This window comes from Bacillus rossius, chromosome 13 (assembly GCF_032445375.1).
Source record: "Bacillus rossius redtenbacheri isolate Brsri chromosome 13, Brsri_v3, whole genome shotgun sequence".
NCBI classification, from domain to species: domain Eukaryota; kingdom Metazoa; phylum Arthropoda; class Insecta; order Phasmatodea; family Bacillidae; genus Bacillus; species Bacillus rossius.
In genome coordinates this window covers 42,624,416-42,646,074 of record NC_086340.1, presented here as the reverse complement: position 1 = coordinate 42,646,074, position 21,659 = coordinate 42,624,416, and the positions used below count along the sequence as shown (strand labels likewise).

The 21,659-nt window shown below is 38.7% G+C and overlaps 1 protein-coding gene across 1 annotated transcript in view; it reads left to right on the top strand.

The window, feature by feature from the left end:
- LOC134538493 (putative uncharacterized protein DDB_G0282129) overlaps nucleotides 1-21,659 on the top strand; it is a 482,072-nt gene that overhangs the window by 93,742 nt on the left and 366,671 nt on the right. The window contains exon 2 of the mRNA XM_063379862.1: nucleotides 14,379-14,445. The gene's annotated coding sequence lies outside the window, so the exon portion shown is untranslated. The remainder of the gene's footprint in view (nucleotides 1-14,378; nucleotides 14,446-21,659) is intronic.

Below are 21,659 nucleotides of genomic sequence, written 5' to 3'. Positions count from 1 at the left end.
CGAACTCTTAAATGCTTTTCTTAAGCAAACCCCACTCGGATATGTTGAGTAGTTTTGATATCGCGTTGTTTTTCCTGAAGCTCTGCACACCGTGTGTGTGCCCGGGTGGGCGGAGCCTTAATGCGCCACAGATAAGTGTGTGGTTGTAGGAACCAAATCACGGCACCTACCTACGACCCACGTAGTTTGTGAATACGGGAAGAGTTATCTGATGGGTTGTAGGTCCCATATTAACTTGTGAAAGTATACTAGGTTCTTCGAGAAGATCGTTCTGCTGTTTGGTAACTGCTGACTTAGCCTGCATGAACTGTAGAAGCGTGTAGCTAAAGACGTGTGCGTGTTGCCTATGGCAGCCAGCACGTAGGCTTGTGGGGGAGCTGAATTGTTGCCCCTTGGAAGGGCAACCCATCAGGATTTTTCTGGCAATGGTTTGTTTGTACAGCGACTGTAAGGGAGCCCATCCAATTTCTGAAAACATGTTTCTTTAAGTGTTTAAATAATTCTGAAAACTTGCCCCTTGGAAGGGCAGTCCATCAGGATTTTTCTGGCAATTGTTTGTACAGCGACTGGAAGGGCAGCCTATCCAATTTCTGAAAACATGTTTCTTTAAGTGTTTAAATAATCCTAAAAACTTTCCTCTTGGAAGGGCAGCCCATCAGTATTTTTCTGACCGTAGTGTTTTTGAAAGGTTGTCTGAATTGTTGCCCCTTGGATGGGCAGACCTTCAGGAATTTTTCTAACAGTGGATAATTTGTAAAGCGACTGGAAGGGCAGCCCTTCCAGTATCTTAAAACGTGTCTATTTTCGTAATTTTATAATCCTGAATTGTTGTTCCTTGTAAGGGGAGCCCATCAGGATATATTTAACAGTGGTGTTTTTTAAAGGTTGTCTGAATTGTTGCCCCTTGGATGGGCAGCCCTTCAGGATTTTTCTGACAGTAGTGTTTTTGAAAGGTTGTCTGAATTGTTTCCCCTTGGATTGGCAGCACTTCAGGATTTTTCTGACAGTGGTTAGTTTAGGTTAGGTCAGGTTAGGTTAGGTCACTTTACAAACTAACCATCGCCAGAAAAATCCTAAAGGGCTGCCCTTCCGCGGGGCAGCATTTCAGTCGCCCCGGGCTCGTGACGTCAGCCCCGCTGCAGCGGCACCTGGGAGCGCCTGGGACAAGGGGGCGGCAGCGAGAGTGACGAGCCCTGCGCCGGGGGCCGGACCGCAGTGACCCAGTGGCGCCGTCGCCATGGCGACCCGCCGGGAGAGGTCGCCATGGCAACACTGCAGTTGCCGCTGGTCAGGAGACCTCGCAGACGCCGCTCCCCCGGGAGGCTGCAGGCGACCCAGGGTGCTTTCCAACACGGGACTCCAGGACTGCGTGCGATTCTCGCTTTTCACGTGAACACGTCTTTAAAACTGCTTCAACAGTGGGGTTGTCTGTGAAGTCGATTTACGGACTATAATTTTACGTGATAACGTCATAACAAAACATTGATGAAAAATTGAATACTTTTTTAATTTTCAAATATTATAGACAGTTTTATGCAAATATAATTTAAATAATTTGTTTAATTATAATCACGAAAAATTAGTTAAAAAGACCGCCTTAACCTGTTTGATATTATAGAGGATTTTCTCGCACGGTGGTTGGCCGGTTCTTGCACGCTCGGCTCAGGCGGAACGTGACAATGAGTCATGGTGTTTTTCGTGCGTGCAGCCGACGTTCGTCGATTTATAAGACGTTATCACGTCAAAAAAGGAATGATAACAAAATCGGGGTTACAGTTTGGTGTTGCAGCTACATATCTATCATCTCCATACGAAATTTAATTACACCACTGAATAGCTAAAGGATCAAAGAATTCGTTACGCTAAGTGAGGACTGTGACGCATCGTGCGCGGTGGAGGGGGAAGCGCCGCCATTTTGATTTCATTTTGCTGCGTTTCGAGATTTCCTTTTAGCCTAATGTAACTTTTGACTCGGAGAAGCTATGACGTTCGTTTGAGTAAGCTATGACGTTCGTTTGAGTTTCAATCGTCAGCTCTCGTCAGATTCTAACGATTGCATATATAAACCATTAATGTAATATAGTTACAGTGAATACATATGGTGTTAAAATAAAAATACATTATCAAAAATATATAATGTCGCCTATACGCGTCAAAAAGCCAAATCCAAATACAGAGATCGCATACGGTTGGAAACAGCTTCCCAAAGCAATCTAATGATACCAATAAAACACCATATGACCGAGTGAAGCAGTGCCGGGAACGTAAAAGAACGAATGAGGCCGAGCGGATCAACGACGGTAACAGTACATATGCAGCTGGAGGCGGTTGATATTACCATTGAATATGATATTACCCGTTACGTACACGTAATTCACGTACAACACACGGCCGTGTCCTTGACACAGCCACACACCATTTATTTCTCGTAACGTTGGCCACATCTTGTAGTGCAGGTGTATTGTCTATTTTTATGGCCAGACAAACAATAGGCCTGTGCATTTTACCTTCTTTTTTTTTTTTTTTTTCAAAAAATGTGGCCTAGTTTAAGTAGTACAAATGTGGCGACAGTTTGTTTACCCTCTGTGTTGTCTTTTTTAGCCGCATTTACACCTCTGTATTTCGGGCTGCAAGATGTGCACGAACGATTGTAGTAGCGAAAATAATATTTTATACATTCAATTACTCGCGAGGAACATAAATCATGACTTCAATGCCTGGACAAATTTTTAAGGTATTGCTTGTTGTTTACCTGAAATCTGTTTAGTAATTTTATACGAGAACAAAATACCTTCAAAATAAAATGTTTTTTGGTATTTTATGATTAATGAGTTGAGGTTTTTGTTGTTATTAATAGTTTTTTTACTATAGATCATTGACGCACCAACTTCTTTAATGATATGATATTGTAAGGGATTATTAATATCAAATGGTTAGTCAAAGGCTCATCCTCTATCGCTAACCTATTAACTATGCTTTGCATATTGTGTTTGGGTTCAATCTTTGATATGTTACAATGATATTGTGCCAAGTATTTTTGAGCTGAGTATTTATTATGCCAAGTGAGGTTAAATTAAATATGTGATAATGCCTTTTAGTGCGACGTGATAAACATCAATTTGTGCATTATTTTTATTGTTGTGCAAACTTTTTTTAATCTCGACAGTGAAGAATCCGTAACATATTTGTGACTAAGGCTGTGTTAAGAAATGCAAACTGTACGACGATACAACACTACAAGTAGAAATAATAATCACAGACACATTAAACTGTGAAAACGAAGATGATGGCGAAGGTACCGAAACTGTAACATCCGTTACATATATATATATATATATATATATATATATATATGTGTGTGTGTGTGTGTGTGTGTGTGTGTGTGTGTGTGTGGCGTGGTTTGTTTTGACGCTACTCACTAAGCGAAAGAGGCGTCATATTGATAGAATGTGTTCTATTATTATTCGTTGATATTTTTTTTAATATAGTTCAACAAATTTTGTGAATTGTCAAACGAGTTTATAATTTTTTTTGTATTAAAATTATTTTAAGTGTATTCTATTCCAGTATTAAAAGTTTAAAAGCATGATTAGGACTAATAATAAATGTTAATTAATAAGCACACCAGTATTCTCTGCTAAGGTACCATTATAATGTAATTCTCATATCTTGATACGTCACTTCGGGTATATTTGAATTAACTTATAAAATATGAAACTTCACACGCATCAAATTTAATAATTTGTTATGATAACCTTTAGTTTTTTTTTTTCGAAATTGGTTCGGTATTTATCTTTCCAATAAAAATAAGATAATTTTAGAATATTGTTACCTATTTATTTAGGCAAGTGAAAACAAAAAACTAGAAAATAACTTTATATTTGTGTCATTAAAATAAAAAGAAAACACTAGCAAATTTTGCCCCCAAAGAGATAAAGTGAAAATGCCACAGTACAAAAGAACTTTGTGATGGAAAAGAACAGATTAAAAAAAAAAAAAAAAAAAAAATATTTGGCGTAAGTTGTTCGGAGGAGAATAGCTGATAAAAAAAATCCAATGGAATCGACGAAGCGGGAAAACACTTTTCTCTTCCATCAAGATTATCTCAAGGTGGGGACGAATATTGGAATACGTAAGACATAGGCCAAAGCTTTAAAGCTTTTGGAGGAAAAAAAATTGTGGTGCATAATATTAGAAGATTTTTTGCATCCGTCTCCAAGACTTATCGACAAAACTTGAAACCTTGCCACGAAAATTGTACTGTTTATTTTGTATTGTGTATACAATAATTTATACGTGAGATAGTCAAACTCGTAGACGGTTTCGTAACACTTATTTTGTAAGTAAAGAGGATGTGATGGTTAACACCCGTAAACTTACGACGATAAATACATTTACGAAGATATCTGAATAATTCATAACTAGTTCTTCGTAAATTTATGTTGATTTTTTTACATTGTATACCAAGATGCCTACTTTACGGAATTACTGACACTTTACACTTACTATACCTAAACCCACTATACCTAACCCCAATACATGCATATATGCCAACAGACTACATGGTAGACATAGCTTCTGCGACTATACAGGCAATTGTAATACTTAATATAGTCATACCATGTACGTTTAACATCTGTAGTGGTCCCTATTTAAACATATAAGAGGTGTCTGAAGGATTTCCAAAACGTATTATCGGTGAAGTTTATGTTATATTTAAACCAAATTGCAAGTACATAGCACATTAGTAGAGACCAAAAAAAATTCTCGTATTCATTTCGCATTAGGTTAGAATTCAAACATGTGGTATGACTCTGTAGTGAATAGTGCACCTACTTGCATAGTTCGTAGTGTAAATACTTAGCTAGGCATACAGTCCTTTTTATATATTTTATGTAATAGTTTCAGTTGAGTCAACCTTTTTTTCTGGCAATGGTGTATGTCCAAAATAAAAAATCTTAAATCCATCTTCCCCATTGCAAAAATCATTTAAAAAAATAATATTTTCAGTATAGGGTGAAAGTGGACTGACGCTAAAATTCTTTATATAAGACCTTGTATGGAGATAAAATAAAATTTGTTAATAAACTTCATGCTGCTACAGTGATTGGGACCACAATTCATTTTCTCATGTGACGGACTTTGATTCAGTGAAAAGCCTTCAACACGACAAGTGTCAAATCGCAAGCAACCCATGTCAACAGGTCTTACGACTCAGTAGCCAATGAGCTGGTGACGTTTGCCATATTAGGCCCACATGGAGGTTCGCGTATCCGAGAAGTTAATTTCGACCGAGCGTTAAGGGGCCCGCCTCGTCAGGGGTGTGTGTGTGTCAGTGAGGCGGGATGATAAGCGCGACGCTCGCTGGTGCTTCTAGCGCGGTGTCTCCTCTGGACTGGCGCGCAGTCTTCTCGTCGTGCATTGAGCGGTGACCGTAACATTATATGGCCGAGAAATGAAGATAAAGGTGTAATGCAAGTCCCTTAAGTGCTTTCAAGAATCTGTACCGGTTGTTTTAACGCCTAAAAGTTACTCTGAAAACATGCATTTTTATCAATTTTAACGTTCATAAAAATACAGTTTAAAAACTTAATCCAAAATCAAAACTACTTATCGGCCCTCAACGAACTCTTAAATGCTTTTCGTAAGCAGATCCCCACTTGGATATGTTGGGTAGTTTTGAAATCGCGTTGTTTTTCCTGCAGCTCTGCGCACCGCGTGTGTGCCCGGGTGGATAGGGGCCTTAAAGTCCGGGGCCGCGAGACAGTCTCTGGACCGTGTGCCATCGGCGAGTGAAGACGAACAGACCGCGGCTCTTTTAATGGCCGCCTCGCGGGTTCATTTAGCGCTGCTCCCGGTCGCATGACGCGGGAGGGGGGGGACAAGATGCGGATATAAAAAATTAATGTGATCTCCAGGAAGCCACACAGCAAGAGTGTTCTTCGAGTAGTTCGCTGGACGCACTCTTCAGGAGAGAGGGGAGGGGTCTGCCCACGCATCTTCATCTCCACCTCAAGTGCTCCGGGGTTGAAATCGCGATGGAAGGTTTTTCCCGGAAGATCCGACACTGGCTCGTAATGTTGCCGCTGACGAATGACGTACACGGGAGGTTTTTAGCAGGCGTATCTGCTCATTATCCGTGTGCAGTTATTGAAGAAAGTTTTTTTCACTACAAGGTGGACGTTTAAGCGAATCAGTTGGTGGTTGGTTGACGTTCTTAGTAATAAATTGATTTTCAAAAAAAAAAAAACAGGAGTTTGAGTTTTTACCGTGTTCATTGTACATTCTGGAAAATGGGAACTGTTAGAACTGCAAAAAATATATAATGAAAATTGTGAAAAATACTTTCGTCTGTAGGATGTGAGGCTGTTTTACTTATGGAGATCTTTACTACATACAATACCTCATATGCATATTTTAAAACAAACTAATTTATTTTTGAAGATTACACATGTTAATCAACCTCAGGAAATCTTGAACACAATTTTTGTTTGTGTTGATTCATTTCAATATAATGCATGGAATGGGATGAGTCATTTGTAAATTCTAACATACCTTATATTTTTGACATGGGGAGTAGTAATTTTTTTGAAACGTAAGCAAACAGCGGCAGCCATACAGGCCAATATGGACCACTCAGTGTGCCTTCGCCACAATTCTTCAGCGTCACAAATTGACAAGTGTTTGAGACAAAATTGAATTAAAGTGGAATGCTACTCAGTGGTCTTCAAGTCATTTAGTGTACGTTTCGCCTTATCGATGTTGGTGCATATTGTTTCGGGCGTAGAAGTGTTGCTTAAAATCATACTTAGCTCTATACTTCTGTTGCCGAACGGCATGAAGGCTCATCCCTAGAGTGTGGTTACCCCCTCCCCCACTCTAGTAAATTTTTTATCAGTAAATTATAAGATTCACAAAGCTGGCATTCCATAGGTCTCCCTAAAAAGTTTACCTGACTTGCATACAAACACTTAAAACCGGAATATAATAGCCAATGTCACTAGTGTTGTCAGGTAGGGCAGAATATTGAGAACCAAACAAAAGCTACCACTTACTTTAAGCTGATTTATCTTCTTTTTCAATCTAAAAATTACCAGTTATATGACAAACATAATAATATAAGCCCAATTCAACTATATACGTGTATACATGTACATAAATCAAAAGTTTCTTTTATAATCAAAAACAAGATTTTTAAAGATAAAAAAACTCATAGTTTGGAACACAACCTGTGTTTCAAATTTGTACATAAACATAAATTATAGTTTGTCTGCATAAAACTCAAGTATTTTCCTCTTAAACAAATATGGCTATAAATTTACGTTAACAGAATAAAATTAACCACAAGGAGCAAAGAAGAACATTATTTACTCACATAAGTGCACAAAAAGGAAACAATGAGCACAACTATTTTCTTACATGAAAGGTAAGAAATATGACTAGAAGAAAACAGCACGCACATTATGCACCATGAGAAATAAAGGGAACGCATCCCTGCTTAAAGTTGCACCAACGTTTCATGGCAAAATACTACATGGCCATTTACTACGTATTACTTACCATACTTAGCTCTCAACAACACCTCCTGTAAGAATGCTGTCCTTCTCGCATTGCATCCTGGAGTGGCTCGCTGTCAATCTCTCTCTCTCTCTCTCTCTCTCTCTCTCTCTCTGTGTGTGTGTGCTATCTGCTCACAATCCCCTCTCTTCTCTCCCACTGACTCTCAATCCTCTGGGAATCTAGAACATCTTCGAAGCAACTAAATCCTTCTAGCATGTTCTTCACTATTCTCTCTATGGTGTAGAAGATACTTCCACTTTTATTCTTCTAGCTCTCTACCTGCATGGTTGGTACCCCTGATATAGTTCACGCAACCCTCTACTCAGTCTGTGGTTTCTCTGAATGTGCACATGACCCGTTGATGACGAAATTTATTTTGTTTTACCCGGTTTACCCCTCACTAATTCTCAGGTAAGGTTAAATTTAATTATGTATCATGTTCTCAACTGTGTTGTTAGTGTAGAGACAACTCAAGTGTCTCCTGTCCTCCCACAAGGTCACATCCTCCTCCTCTAAAACTTCACTGCAGCAGGGCATCTTCTTCCCGGTGAAGACGAGTCTTGTGAAGGCCAGTCTCAAGTCATTTCTTCACCTGTCAGTATCTCCACAGGTCTATGAGGCGGAGAAATGAAGAAAGTGGTCGAGGGTACCTGCTGGTGCTGCGCTGATGTGGGTGTTGTGGCAGCATATAGTGACAAGTGTTGGAAGTGTAAACTCTCTAAATGGTAGAGACCGGAAAAATTCGCGGATTCATTAGGCGATAGGCTAGAATTCAAATACATATACCTCTTAGATGATTTTGCTATTGGCTTACTGTTCATCTGGACGCATCTCAACCGATTATAAACCCTCAACCAAAGAAGGATCGAATCACAGACAAACCAACTGAGACGACTTACAAGTCAGCAGCCAATGAACTTGCGTTATATGCCCGAGTGTACAGGGGAATTTGCAGTCTTTCCTGAAGGCAATCGAAACTGCGAATTTTTCCGGTCTCTACTAATTGAAGAAGTTGCGCGTCACGTGTTTGTAGAGTCCGTAAGTGTCTGTCCACAAAAAAAAAAATCCTCAACTGCGAACACTCTCTGCATTCTACCTCGGTATTCACCGTGCGGCTGTATGTCTTATTCCTCGCACGATGTCCCCTGCCCGCTGACGTCACGAGGAGGGGGACGTGAAGCGCAGCAGGCCCCGCCCAACCTGCGCGGCCTCATTGCGCAGTCGCGCCGCGCTCGCCCAGCTGATAAAGGTCAAGTGCTGCGACTCCCCGTGTCACGCGCGCGCTCTACTGGCGGCGCGAGCCGGCCTTGCCCTGACACCGGGCGCCTGTACTGGGCGCGCGCGCTCTCTTGGTCCTTTCTCTGACTAAGCAAGTGAAGGGAAGTTATCGTTTGAAGTAGGTACAAGAAAGTAGTGCCGAATAGCGACTAGTTTTTAGAGTAGTTGGAGAACATTTATAAAGCATTTCCTCAATTCACGCCGTAAGGTTTAGAGGGACGGCTCTAAACTTACTCTAAATCACACAACCAAAAAAAATTGTATTCCTAACCACGACTTCCAAGCTAGATAGAAGTAAAGCCTATCGTAAAAAATATATCACAAAACCAGTTTGCGGGTGATTTTTAATCGCACTTATTATTTTATGCAAGAAAATTAGTTTCAGCATGAAACTTTATCTAATCTTAAATATTTATTTTTAATTAATAGTTATATACGGATACAACACACATTTCTATGTAAAAAAATCATTTACTCGGTTTGTCCAAGTCTTTGTGTCGTAAGGTCGAGAGCTCAAATGGTTCACCAATGAAGAACTACCTTACAGCTTGCCCTAGCTTGCACAAGTGGATCCTTTGATACCCACACGGAACATATTATACGCAACAACCTTACTTTGTGCATTAAGTGGGTTATTCTATGAATTTATTTGACATTAAATATACGTTTAAGTATCCTCACGTTAACCTTTCAAATAACTTAAGAAAACCTTACCGTACAGTAATTGGATTTTCTTCACGAGAACCATAAAATACCCGGAAGTCTGAGATATCGGTACCACATTCATGAATACATAATTACTATGTATGTACCACGATGATATTTTTGAAAAGTATATTAAATAAAAGTTGGTTCAGTGGCTTATAGGATTGACTCACAGTCATATGCTGTACGGACAATGTCACGTGCTCATTTGCTGCTTATTGGTGAAAATTCTCAATTGAGTATCCCGTTATTCGATACTTTTTTGGTTGAGATCACATTGAGCCAGAGTCCAGATAAACTGTGGGCCAATAGCCGGAGAAGAAAAAAAACGTATAATTTTAAATATCAGCTTTTTGCCAAATTCGCTCACGAATTTTTTCTAAAAAATAAAAATAAAAAAGTAAAAAACATTGAAAAAAACATATGACGGATGTAAATGTTTTAATCGAAAAAGGATGAAATAAATTTATTTTTAACCTCCGACTAAAAGGAAGTAAGTAACGAAAGATAAAAAAAAAAGCAATTTAAAAAGGTTTGATTTGTCGCAAAGTATGTCATAAAAACACCTAATTATGACTTTTCTTAGTGCTATGTACCTATTTGTTTCTCGTAGAGACAGACACCACAATAATATAAAATTTAGGTACTACACATATTCACCTACCTATTAATATAATGACAAATCAAAGAGAATCCTTCGGGGCAGCCACTGCCAACTCTGTTCCCAATTTCAATTAAAATATAGTAGCATAGGAAAGCTATTGCGTGTCTCGTAGAAATGCAGCAATTTATATCAATTAAAGACTTCATTTATTCACGTACCCAACGAAATTTCAATTAGTCACAAACTCATAAAACTGCAAAATTTTAGTCAATTTGGGGACAAATCATCCAAAATAACTCATTCTAACAAAAACATACAATGCAAATGTACATGTATTTTAGTTTGAAAACGGAACATAACCTCTCTTTTTTTTTTAAATTCGTATTTTTAGCGTGGTTTTCTTTGTTTGTTCACGACCGTTAGTTGCTTATTTAAACATGAATTACTAGCTACGTGCCTTCAATAGTTTCTGACGAGGTTCTTCTGCTCTATCATCAGACCCTCAGCAGTTCATATACAGAAGAAAGAAGAAAAATGTTTATCACAGCGCCCTCTGGCGAGTGAACACAACACCTGTCTAAGAAGAAGAGCCATAGCCGATGTATCGGAAACCTTTTACAGAAAACCGTATCTAAATCGGTCAAACACTGTTTGGATATAGATCGGAATATTCGTTTCTTGCACACACAATCTCTTACCCTACACGCATACACTTTCTCCGTTCCATCGTATGTCATGTACACGGCCGTGTGTTGTACATGAATACGTGTACGTAACAGGTAATATTTACAATGCAAAATATAAAATACGCTATTTTGTGTATGTTATAATCATGTTTGAAGTCATCGTCCACTTGCATGATTTCAACCGCCCCAGCTGCAGATGTACTGGCACCGTCGTTGATCCGCTCGGCCGCATTCATTCTTTTACGTTCCCGGCACTGCTTCACTCGGTCGTATGGTGTCTTATTGGTATCATTCTATTGCTTTTGGGGAGCTCTTTCCAACCGTATACGATCTCTGCATTGGAATTTGGCTTTTTGACGCGTAAAGGCCAACATTATATATATATTTTTATATTTTTATTTTAACACCATATATATCCACTGTAACTATTTTACACTAATGTTTTATACATATAATCGATAGATTTTGACGAGAGCTGATGATTGAAACTCAAACGAATGTCGTAGCTTCTCCGAGTCAAAATTTACACTAAATGGAAATCTCGAAACGCAGCAAAATGACATCAAAATGGCGGCGCTTCCCCCTCCACCGCGCGCGATGCATCACAGTACTCACTTGGCGTAACGAATTCTTTGATCCTTTAGCCATCCGGTGGTGTATTTAAATTTTGGATGGAGATGATAGATATATAGCTGCAACACCAAACTGTATCCCCCAATTTTGTTATTATTAGTTTTTTTGAATTGCCTCCCACTATGGAAGCCATTTTAAACGTCAATATCGTTATGATATTCGGGTGCTGTGTGGGCAGGGAGGTGGCTCCCTGGGCAAAGGACTGCTCGCGCCGACAGTACACCCGGTCTCATCAGGTCGAGTCCGCGCGATGACGTCACGCCGCGGCCACGCCCTCCTGGCCTCTCCAAGTGGCGACCGTGGGAACTCGCTGTATTCTTCCGCGACAGGCTCAACCATGAGCCGCTCTGCCTCTTGGCCGATTGTGCAAGCCACAGTAGTTCATGTCCACAGTTGAGTCCCGAAAAATATGAAACATTATTTGGCAACTGTCTAGGTCGCAGAAGTCTGAACACTGATTTTGAAGCACAGTTTTTCTAATGCATCCGTTGAATGGTGTTTAAAAAAGTCCATTATATAATTTAAACAGTGCAAACATTAAAAATGTCTAAAATATCAAACATTTGTTTTCAGGATGCATTAAGTACTGAAGCTATGCACAATTTAAACCAGTAACAGAATAAACTTTCATGTGTCTAGTGGTCTTTGAGTCGCAGGTTCTTTGGCAAACCCTGAAGCACTAGAATATCAAGAAAACATCTGACCTAATTATTTATGTGACCAGAGAGAGAAGGCGAAATGTGCCTGCAGCCAATTGACAGTTTTGTATAGTGTAACATGAAGACCAAAATAACACGAATTTGACAGATTAATAATGTTTATAGATTAGGCATGCATGTATTATTCGCGAAAATATTTTTAGGCTTGCTGAGAGTTAAAAAACATTATAGAATTTTCACTACTGAGCGGGATAGGATATGCGAGGGTATTTACATGCCACAACATAATATTTATTAGCTCAACATTTATTAACATACTGCACGTGATATTGAGTACACATAATGGAAATTCATCATATAACGCGGCATTGAATTTGGGCGAACCAGTCACACGCCACCTCGGATCTGGCGGATATGGGAACGATGCATAACTAGAGACCGGAAAAATTCGCGGATTAATTTCGTGATAGGCTGAAATTCAAACAATGTGCACAATTCTGCTGGTTCTGCTATTGGCTCGCAGTTCAACTGGAGCTCTCTGGGCCAATGAGAGACTACCGACCGAAGAAGCATCGAATCGCAAGCTACCTAGTGGAGACGCCTCACAAGTTAGCACCCGATGCACATGCGTGTTTGCTTGAGAAATGCAGAGGTGTAATGGAGGCTATCCTAGAGTTCATTGAATCCGCGAATTTTTCCGGTCTCTATGCATAACTACGTGTTGCACTAGGAGGCAAGCCTGAAGGCCTGCAGTCCTGAGCATACAAGAGCACGACTTGCAACATCTCCAGACGTCTCCACCAGTGGGGAGTGCCAGACGCTAGGGCTCGGTCTGTGAACTTGGCAAGAAAACGCAACAGCGCAAGGGCGCGACGCTCATGCGAACGCAAGAAAACTAAGGGACTCAAGTCGCAAGTGAAGTGGATTTGAAATTTTTTTTTTAAAGGTACAGACGTAATGTGTATAGTCTGTAGTTTTTAAGTTTAGGGTTCTGATAGCTTGCGACTTCAATTCAATTTAATTCAATAGGTTTTTATTAATCACAAAATTTTCTCTCTTTACAGTTTTGGTATTTACAACGAGACAATCCAGCACTCAGTGCTCTTATGCCTTATCCAAGTTGATATAAATATACATTAGAAATGTATATATTTATGTCAACTTATATTAGGCAAAAGAGTACTGAGTGCTGGAGTGTCTATATACATATATATACATTTCTCTAAATGAGAAGGCAAGAGAGCTGTCTCTATGTATTCCTTTGTTCACTCCACAGTCTCTTTAACTCGTGCAGCCAATTCTTATCGAGGAATACTCGCGCGGAGGGCATTATCTTTCTTTTGATCGGACTGTAGGAAGATTGTGTGCTGCTCCCTTGTAGCGGTTCATCTGTGGTCGTGTCTGTTGTGTTTCTCAGTTGGCAGCCGTGTGTGTTCTGTTCGAGTGGAATGCACTTAGTTCGGTAGCGCAGTGACCCGACTGTTGCCTTGCAGCCGGGAGTAGTTAGCTGACTCGTGTGGCTTAGGCTTGCAAGGTAACACACAACTCATGCGAGGTAATACACAACTCATGCGAGGTAATACACAACTCATGCGAGGTAATACACAACTCATGCGAGGTAATATACAACACATGCATAACCTTTTTAAGCGAAACTTTACATCTGCTAGTGTAAGTTATCCTGAGCATAACGAACAACGATACCTGCAACGCTCAGAAGTGGAGACTCGATGTTTAGTGAGGGGAGTGAAGAGCAAAAACTGAAATTCTCTTTTCAGGTTTTTGGACGCCATGTTTGTTACAAATAAGATTCTCTTGTCTGAACCTCCAATTTGTAAAAAATATTTACTTTTTGATAACACGGGTGGCAACTGCAACGCTCAATGTCATTTTTGCATTATAGCACACTTGCGTGCTTGTGTACTTGCAAAATTACGTATTTTTTCGCTCGCATACTTGCTCTCTCTCTCACTCGCATATACACCTGTACACACGCTGTAAAAATATTTCCTGTCGCTCCATCTATAAAGTCTGCCGTCGCACTTACTTGTCACTCATCCAGCAAGTAAACCCCTGGCTGGTCAATGGGAGTACACCATGCTGGTGTACACCATGATGGTGTACACCATTGTGGTGTACACCATAATGTCATGTTACTCAAGCGTGCTGTGAGTTCGCTGTTTTGTGATCACGATGCCGCAGTGTGTTTTATAGTGCTGTCGTCTTGATATTTGTTGCTTTGTTTCTTTGCAGTCCGGAACAGTCGCTGAGCTGCGGGGAGAGGGGGGGGGACTCTGAAGAAACCAACTGACAATCAGTGGTAAGTTGGAAAACATTTCTTCTGTGGCAAAAATAGAATGCTTATGTTGCCAAAATTATTCTGATAGCACTCGTTGTGCTAATAGTTGCCCTGGCGAAGAATCGCTATGGAGTTTAACTGAGAAATTAAAGCTCTGACAACGGAGATTCACATGGAAAATTTCATGACCCAGAATAGTTGTAATCTATACTAATATTATAAAGCTGGAGAGTTTGTTTGTTGGTTTGAACGCGCTAATCTCAGGAACCACTGGTCCGATTTGAAAAATTCTTTCAGTGTTGGATAGTACATTTATCGAGGAAGGCTATAGGCTATATTATATTATCAATAACATTAGGGATCCTTACTAAAAGTCCAATTTAGAATCAAATGCGTTGGATGGGGTTAGATACAACATGCAGTACACGTACGAAGTGTGTGTTGACAATGCCGCAGGCGCTAGAAGTTTATTTCCTATTGCCTATTAACATTGTTGCTACGCACTAGATGCCTTATCATTCTTAATTTTCCCATACAAGTAAAAAAACACCCATGTGATATTAACAACGAAGCAATCAGTACCCTCATAAGAGTTCAATTAGTATTTAAATACTTTTTATCACTTTAAATCGCAAACCTAAACTATTGTTTTTTTTCCTCTCTCTGTGTTTAATTTGTTTTTTTCTTTTACTAGAATTATTTTTAATATTTTAAATTAATTTTCATTTTTCGGACCATCAATAATTTTACTCTCCCGTTACAATTCTGACAAGGACTTGTATCTTATATATATAAGCGAAATACCACTCACTGACTCACTCGTCAGGAGATCTCTAAAACTATACACCCGATTGACTTGAAATTTAGCATAGTTACTCATTTTGTGATGTAGACGCTCACTAAGAACGGATTCTGCGGAAATCCGATCCTAAGGGGAGTTTCGGAGGCGTAATATATCAAAATTTCCAGTTTTTGGTAGGAAATCATCAGGCAACGGCTGTTGCTTTGTTGACGCTTCATTCCTCTCTATAGCAACGACTATTTCATTGTTAGTGCAATCCTCATCAGCGTTGAAATTTTGCGGGTACTTTAAATATCAAAAATTGCCCCCTTTTTTCCCCAAGTATATATATATATATATATATATATATATATATTACAGACTTGAAACTTCACAGTAATGTTCCTTATGTTACGAAGGCAGGGGCGTAGCGCGGGGGGGGGGGGGGGGGGGGTTAGGGGTTCAACCCCCCCCCCCTTAGCAACAAATCTTTAATTAATTTCTTATTCATCACTCAAACAAATTTCATATTAAAATTAATAAAATTTTTACCATTACAATATTTTAATTTAAGTGCTGAAAACTGCTAAAATATCACTATTTTACACCTTAAAATCCAAATTTTCCCGGGGGAGGACCCCTGGTCCCCCCGCTTTAATACGGGGGGGGGGGGGGGGCATGCTTCTTAGCACCCCCCATACACAAATCCTGGCTACGCCACTGTACGCAGGATGACATTTTCCGAAAATTTGATCCCATGGGTGGTTAAAACCAGGCAACAGTGGGTACTTTGCATGAGAACAGGATTTTGCATTGTTCATGCCTTCTGCGTCTCCATGGCAACGGGCATCGCGCGGCAGTGGCGTACCCACAAGGAGGGGCATGTATAATGAGCGGCGCAAGAGTGATCTGCCTGTAGACTGCCGTAGCAAAGTACGGGTACATCAGTTGTACGTTGCGTGCACGAGTCGGGAAACCATCGGTGCTATTCATTTTCTCTCTGGTACATTATACAGCATTGTAATAAATTTTCACTGAATTTGTTTTATTTACCATTACTGTAAATGGGAGATGTGGCTTAATTTTTTTCCATTAGTATAGCCTTGCGAAGCCGGGTCGGGCAGCTAGTAAATATATATAGTTGTTATTTTTAAAACAGAACTCATTTATGTAAGCCAAGCATCCCACAAAAAAAAAACTCTTGCAGCCAAACACTATCGACTTCAAGCAATAGTTAGACGATTTTGATGGAACTCCTTAAATAAATCATATTTTCACAAATAAGCGGTAGAGAATGCTTATGTACAAAAACTGCTGGATCCTTAAGGCTAGTATTCGTAGTTAGTATGATTCTGTAAATTTGCTTTTTCCCCTCGTAATATTAAATTATCTAATGATGTACATATGGTTAATTAATTGTTTATAAATGGTCTTATCAAATAGTTTTGATACACTTAATAGGCATTACATTGTTTTGTATACAGTATGTATGTGACAATTTTTGTAAAACTTGCTATTTTTGGAACATCATTCGCAAATCAGTAAAAAAAAAAAAAAAAAAAAAAAAAAAAAAAAAAAAAAAAAATTCTAAGATTTTGAAGATTTATATATTTTTACGAATGACATAAATATTTAAAATTTTCATTTCAAATTTTTGTTTTAACCCAAACTGCTTTTTTGCCGCCTGACTTGTTGCAAGTTATTTTATTCTTACCAGAAAAATGCCATCATTTGCTGAAAAAATTCGCCTTTGAATATTCTCAAAACCTTTCAATAACATGATTTTATAGAAGTGTTAAGAACCACTGACAAACTGATTTAATTTAGATCACCGTTAGGAATATAAAATTATAAATGCAAAATAATCTCGAGATCTATCCCCCTAAGTCTCTGTCACACGCCACGATGAATTTTTAATTTTAACGTCATTGCTTTTATCCTAGAACAAAAACCAAAATTTAACACGTTATCATCCTTGCATTCATTGTTCTCTCACAAAAAATACTTCCAACAGAATTCACTGAGTTTATTATAATGGATGTAAAAGTCGCGCAAGGTTTATCAATTACTATTACTTGTGCGACTTTTTACACCTATGATATTGCACTTAGTGAATATCCATTATAAATATTAGTGAAAGAAACCACAGACGCAAGTGAGGTATCGTGTAGTAATTTAAGTTTTAAAAATTAAATAACCGTAATAACAAGTATATATATATGTATATATAAACATGACATGTGAGAGTGAGTCTCTAGGGGGCGCCTGTTCAGGGGCGTATCTGTGTGAGGCTTGATGAGTACAGTTCGCTGGTGCTTCTAGCGCGGTGTCTCCTCTGGACTGGCGCGCAGTCTTCTCGTCGTCACAGGATAACTGTGAGATCTGAGCGGTGACCGTGACATTGCATTGCCGAAAAATGAAGATAAAGGTGTAATGCAAGCCCCTTAAGTGTTTTCTAGAATCTGTACCGGTTGTTTTACGGCTACAAATGACTCTGAAAACATGCGTTTTAGCCATTTTAACTCTTTATAAAACTACAGTTTAAAAATTTAAACCGAAATCAAAAGTACTTTTCGGCCCTCAGCTAACACTTAAATGCTTTTCGTAAGCAGACCCCACTGGGATATGTTGAGTGGTTTTGAAATCGCGTTGTTTCTCCTGCAGCTCTGCGCACGGTAGTGGGCGGGGGGCCCTTAAGGGGTCGTGTCGCCGCGGGTAACTCCGACCGCCGCCGCGGGAGCGCGCCAGGGTCGGGGCGCATCCGGCCGCGCGGGTCTGGAACTTGACTTCCCGGTGACGTCATCCTCTCCGCCCCTCCCTCCCCCGCTCAGCCCCTCCCCCTCACCAGGCGCACCTGCCGCGGGCAAGGCCAACTGCGCAGAAACAAACATCTCCGTGCTTTAACGAAATATTCATTTTGTACCGCAATGATGATTTGCTAACTTTGTACAACACGTGGCTGTGGTTATTTTTGCATACATGAAATAAGTTTTTCGACATAGTATTCAGTATTTCTTACGAAAACTGTAGCATCACTTTATATTTATTCAAGCATAAATGTTTTTAACCATGGAAAAGATAATCGTATATTCAATAACTGGACTTTATTATTTATATTATGCTTATTAATACGTGCAGTTAATATTGGAAGGCTATCCAGGAAACGATTAAACAATTGTAGGCTTTGGATTACTCAAATTCAAAATTTAAAATACATAATGGTATGAATCGTTGATACATGTCTTAGTTTTTTTTTTAAATAGCCGAAACTTTTTTTTTGATTGTGTATCTTTGCAATGGTTTTGATTCATTTGTATGACAGATTTTGCAATTTATATTTATGGAAGTGCTAATGTCTGTAAACAACTTTCACCACTATTCGCTTTAATTAAGAACATATTTAAACTGACTTTACGCCTAATTTATTTTAAAATCGCGAGAAGGGTTTTTTTAGAACATATTAACAATTTAGAGTAGTCAAACGTGAATATTGTTAATATCCTGGATAAATTATTAAAATTACTATTATGAGAACTGAATGTCACCTTATTTTGTTGTATTTTTTTTTACTGCGAAGTATGATATAATATTTTTAAGATTATGTAATTTGAATTTTAGTTAAGATTTAGTGTTTGTCAAAATAAATTCTTATTTTCAACACACACTTAATCTCTCTTCAGGGAGTATTTAGTGAAATGACACACACTTAAGCCCCACTTGGAATTCAATATAATTGTGTGTGTATTCGATATGTATAACATCAATGGAATTTTTTTTTTGAAACAGTTAAACCAGAATCAGTTGATTACTACACTTAAATTCTGTTTCTGAATATCACTTATTTAACAGTAGTTTTTACTAATTCTCCAATGAATCACATTTTGTGGAGCGGATTTTGTAGTGACATGCACTGACTTACGATTAACAACTAGTTAGCATAACTGACAGTCATTATGATTTCACCGATTGAAATTTATGCTGCTTCCGAATAGTTACGATACGTCCTTCACCGGTGTAACCTCAACCAATGAATCCTTTAATATAAAGGCTGCATTCGGTGAGAAAATATCCACGAAAGGTTATCAGAATTGTTTCAACGCCAACACTAGGTACCTATAATATCAACAAAAAAAAAAACTTTTCGTAAGTCATTTGTTTTAGTTTAATTTTTTTTCATTCTTTATTTTGAGGAAATTTTCAATTGTTACAAGCTCAAGCAAAAACACTGTATACTAATACCGGACAGCTATATGCTAACAACACAGGTGAGAGAGCGAAAAAAAACTTTGCTGGAAGAGATGCGACTACAAAAAAAGATGTTTAGATAAATTGTTAAATTATATACGATATTATCTGTCGTCAAATATGAATAACTTCTTTTTAAGCAATTTAAAATTTTATAGACAGAACCACAAATTAAATAGGGTTATCGTGCTAGAGTTTCAGGAATATCCCTCAATAAAAAAGAATGACGAGAAAAATTAAAAAAAAAAAAAAATCTCTCGTGGTGTGTGAGGCCGAGCCTTAACGAAGTTTCATTTTCAATATTAAAGGATGAAAATTTGTGAAAATTGTGTAGAACAGTATTTCGTCTCTCTGTTCCAATATCGTCCCCTTTGATTCCCTGTTCTCGACCATTGAATATTTTTGACGTGATAACGTCTTATAAAACGATGAACGCCGGCTGCACGCACGAAAAAGCATGACTCATTGTCACGTTCCGCCTGAGCCGAGCGTGCAAGAACCGGCCAACCACCGTGCGAGAAAATCTTCTATAATATCAACCAGGTTAAGGGGCCTCCCTAGTAAAAATGTTTAGCGCGGTGGGCCACTGGCCACGTGCTACTGCCAGTGGTTGGGCGGGGCGATATACCTGAGACTGTCGCCTGCGCCGTGGTGGAGGGGGGAGAGGGCGTTTCAGCGAGGGGGGCGGAATAATGGGAGGGTTGTCATTGTGTGGAGTCCATTTACTACTTATACCTGCGTTATCTGCGAACAAGATCGTGGCAAGAAAGATGACTGTTTTTCCCTTTCGCTACATTCAACCAAAAGATAATGTTCTCATATTGCCTTGCTTGCTTCCTGACAGTGTTTATTAACTTGAAATATTAAATTAGTGTTGCGATCCAGTCCATATCCATGAAATGCAAACAATCGTCAATTCTGTTTAAAACATGTATTTTTATTTTAATTAACGTTCTACATAATTAAGAGATTTACATACATTACAAAAAATGCTGTCACCAACAATAGATGCGTTAGCTTGTGTTTTCAGGGGGGAAAAAATGCAAAAATTATATCATTAAAAAAATTTCCAACATTATACTTTCGAACTGACATTTGTGTGATGAATGGTTTTGCACGAACAGTTATGCTTTCATTCATAAAAGTATTCCGCACCGCGACGAGAAATCACGTCCTACTAATAATTGAGTAATAAAACTGGGAATAAAATGATGAAAATAATATTAATTATTTTTAATCTTAGACACAAATCAACTTTTTAAATCGCAATAACGACAAATAAATTTTTAACTTACTTCCTGAATAAAAAGTGCATGTCAAACTTACTTTTAAATTCTGTAAAGAAAAAAAATGTCAGGAACAAACAAGTGTTCCCACCAACGACACATCGTCAACTTTGTATTCTAGGGTTCACGTCGTATTTAGTTACACTAAATATTACTGCATATTATTATTTTCTGGCTCTTATTACACGTTTAGCATTTTATTTTATTTTTGCATATTTTTTTAATGACTTTAACATTGCATAATATGATGAATAAGTATACACGAATGAACTGGAATCACGTTTCGAGTTACATACAGACTGTTCACTACGAGCAGTGTAAATTTCTTAGCTGTTGCAACAGCGGCCTACAGGTGGATTCAGACTGCAGGCTTAGTCAGTCATGCTGAATCCACCTGAGTTCAGATTTTATCGAAGACAAGTGCGGGTGGTATGGAAGAACTCAGTGTGCACTGACTGTTGTGCTCAAGGTGTCAGTGAATGTATAGCTGGAATCACGGGCGAAAATTTGTAGGATTCTTATGAGGCCCACGGGATAACGTGAAGATTTTGCAAATGCAAGCGGGGCCCCCTCAGACGGACTTTTTTTATTTCAGGGAGGTTCGGGCCACCCTGAGATTCTCCCCTCCTCCCGGAATCTACGCATGCAGCTGGAATTAATTTTTAGCCAAGTACGTCATTTGGTGCTGTATTTAGGCTGTCAAAGAAGATACGAAATATGGCTGCTTTGATAATTGACGATAACTCCTTTTTATTGTGGAATAGTACTTACCCATCTACAAATAAATCCCTAAATATACCACCACTACTGTTGGGGATTTTCTATACAAACTAACAAAATAATTTTGGTTTCGTCACTGTCACTAGCTATTATTGTATCATACGAAAACATGTATGTTTTGTGTATTAATTTACGGTATTCAT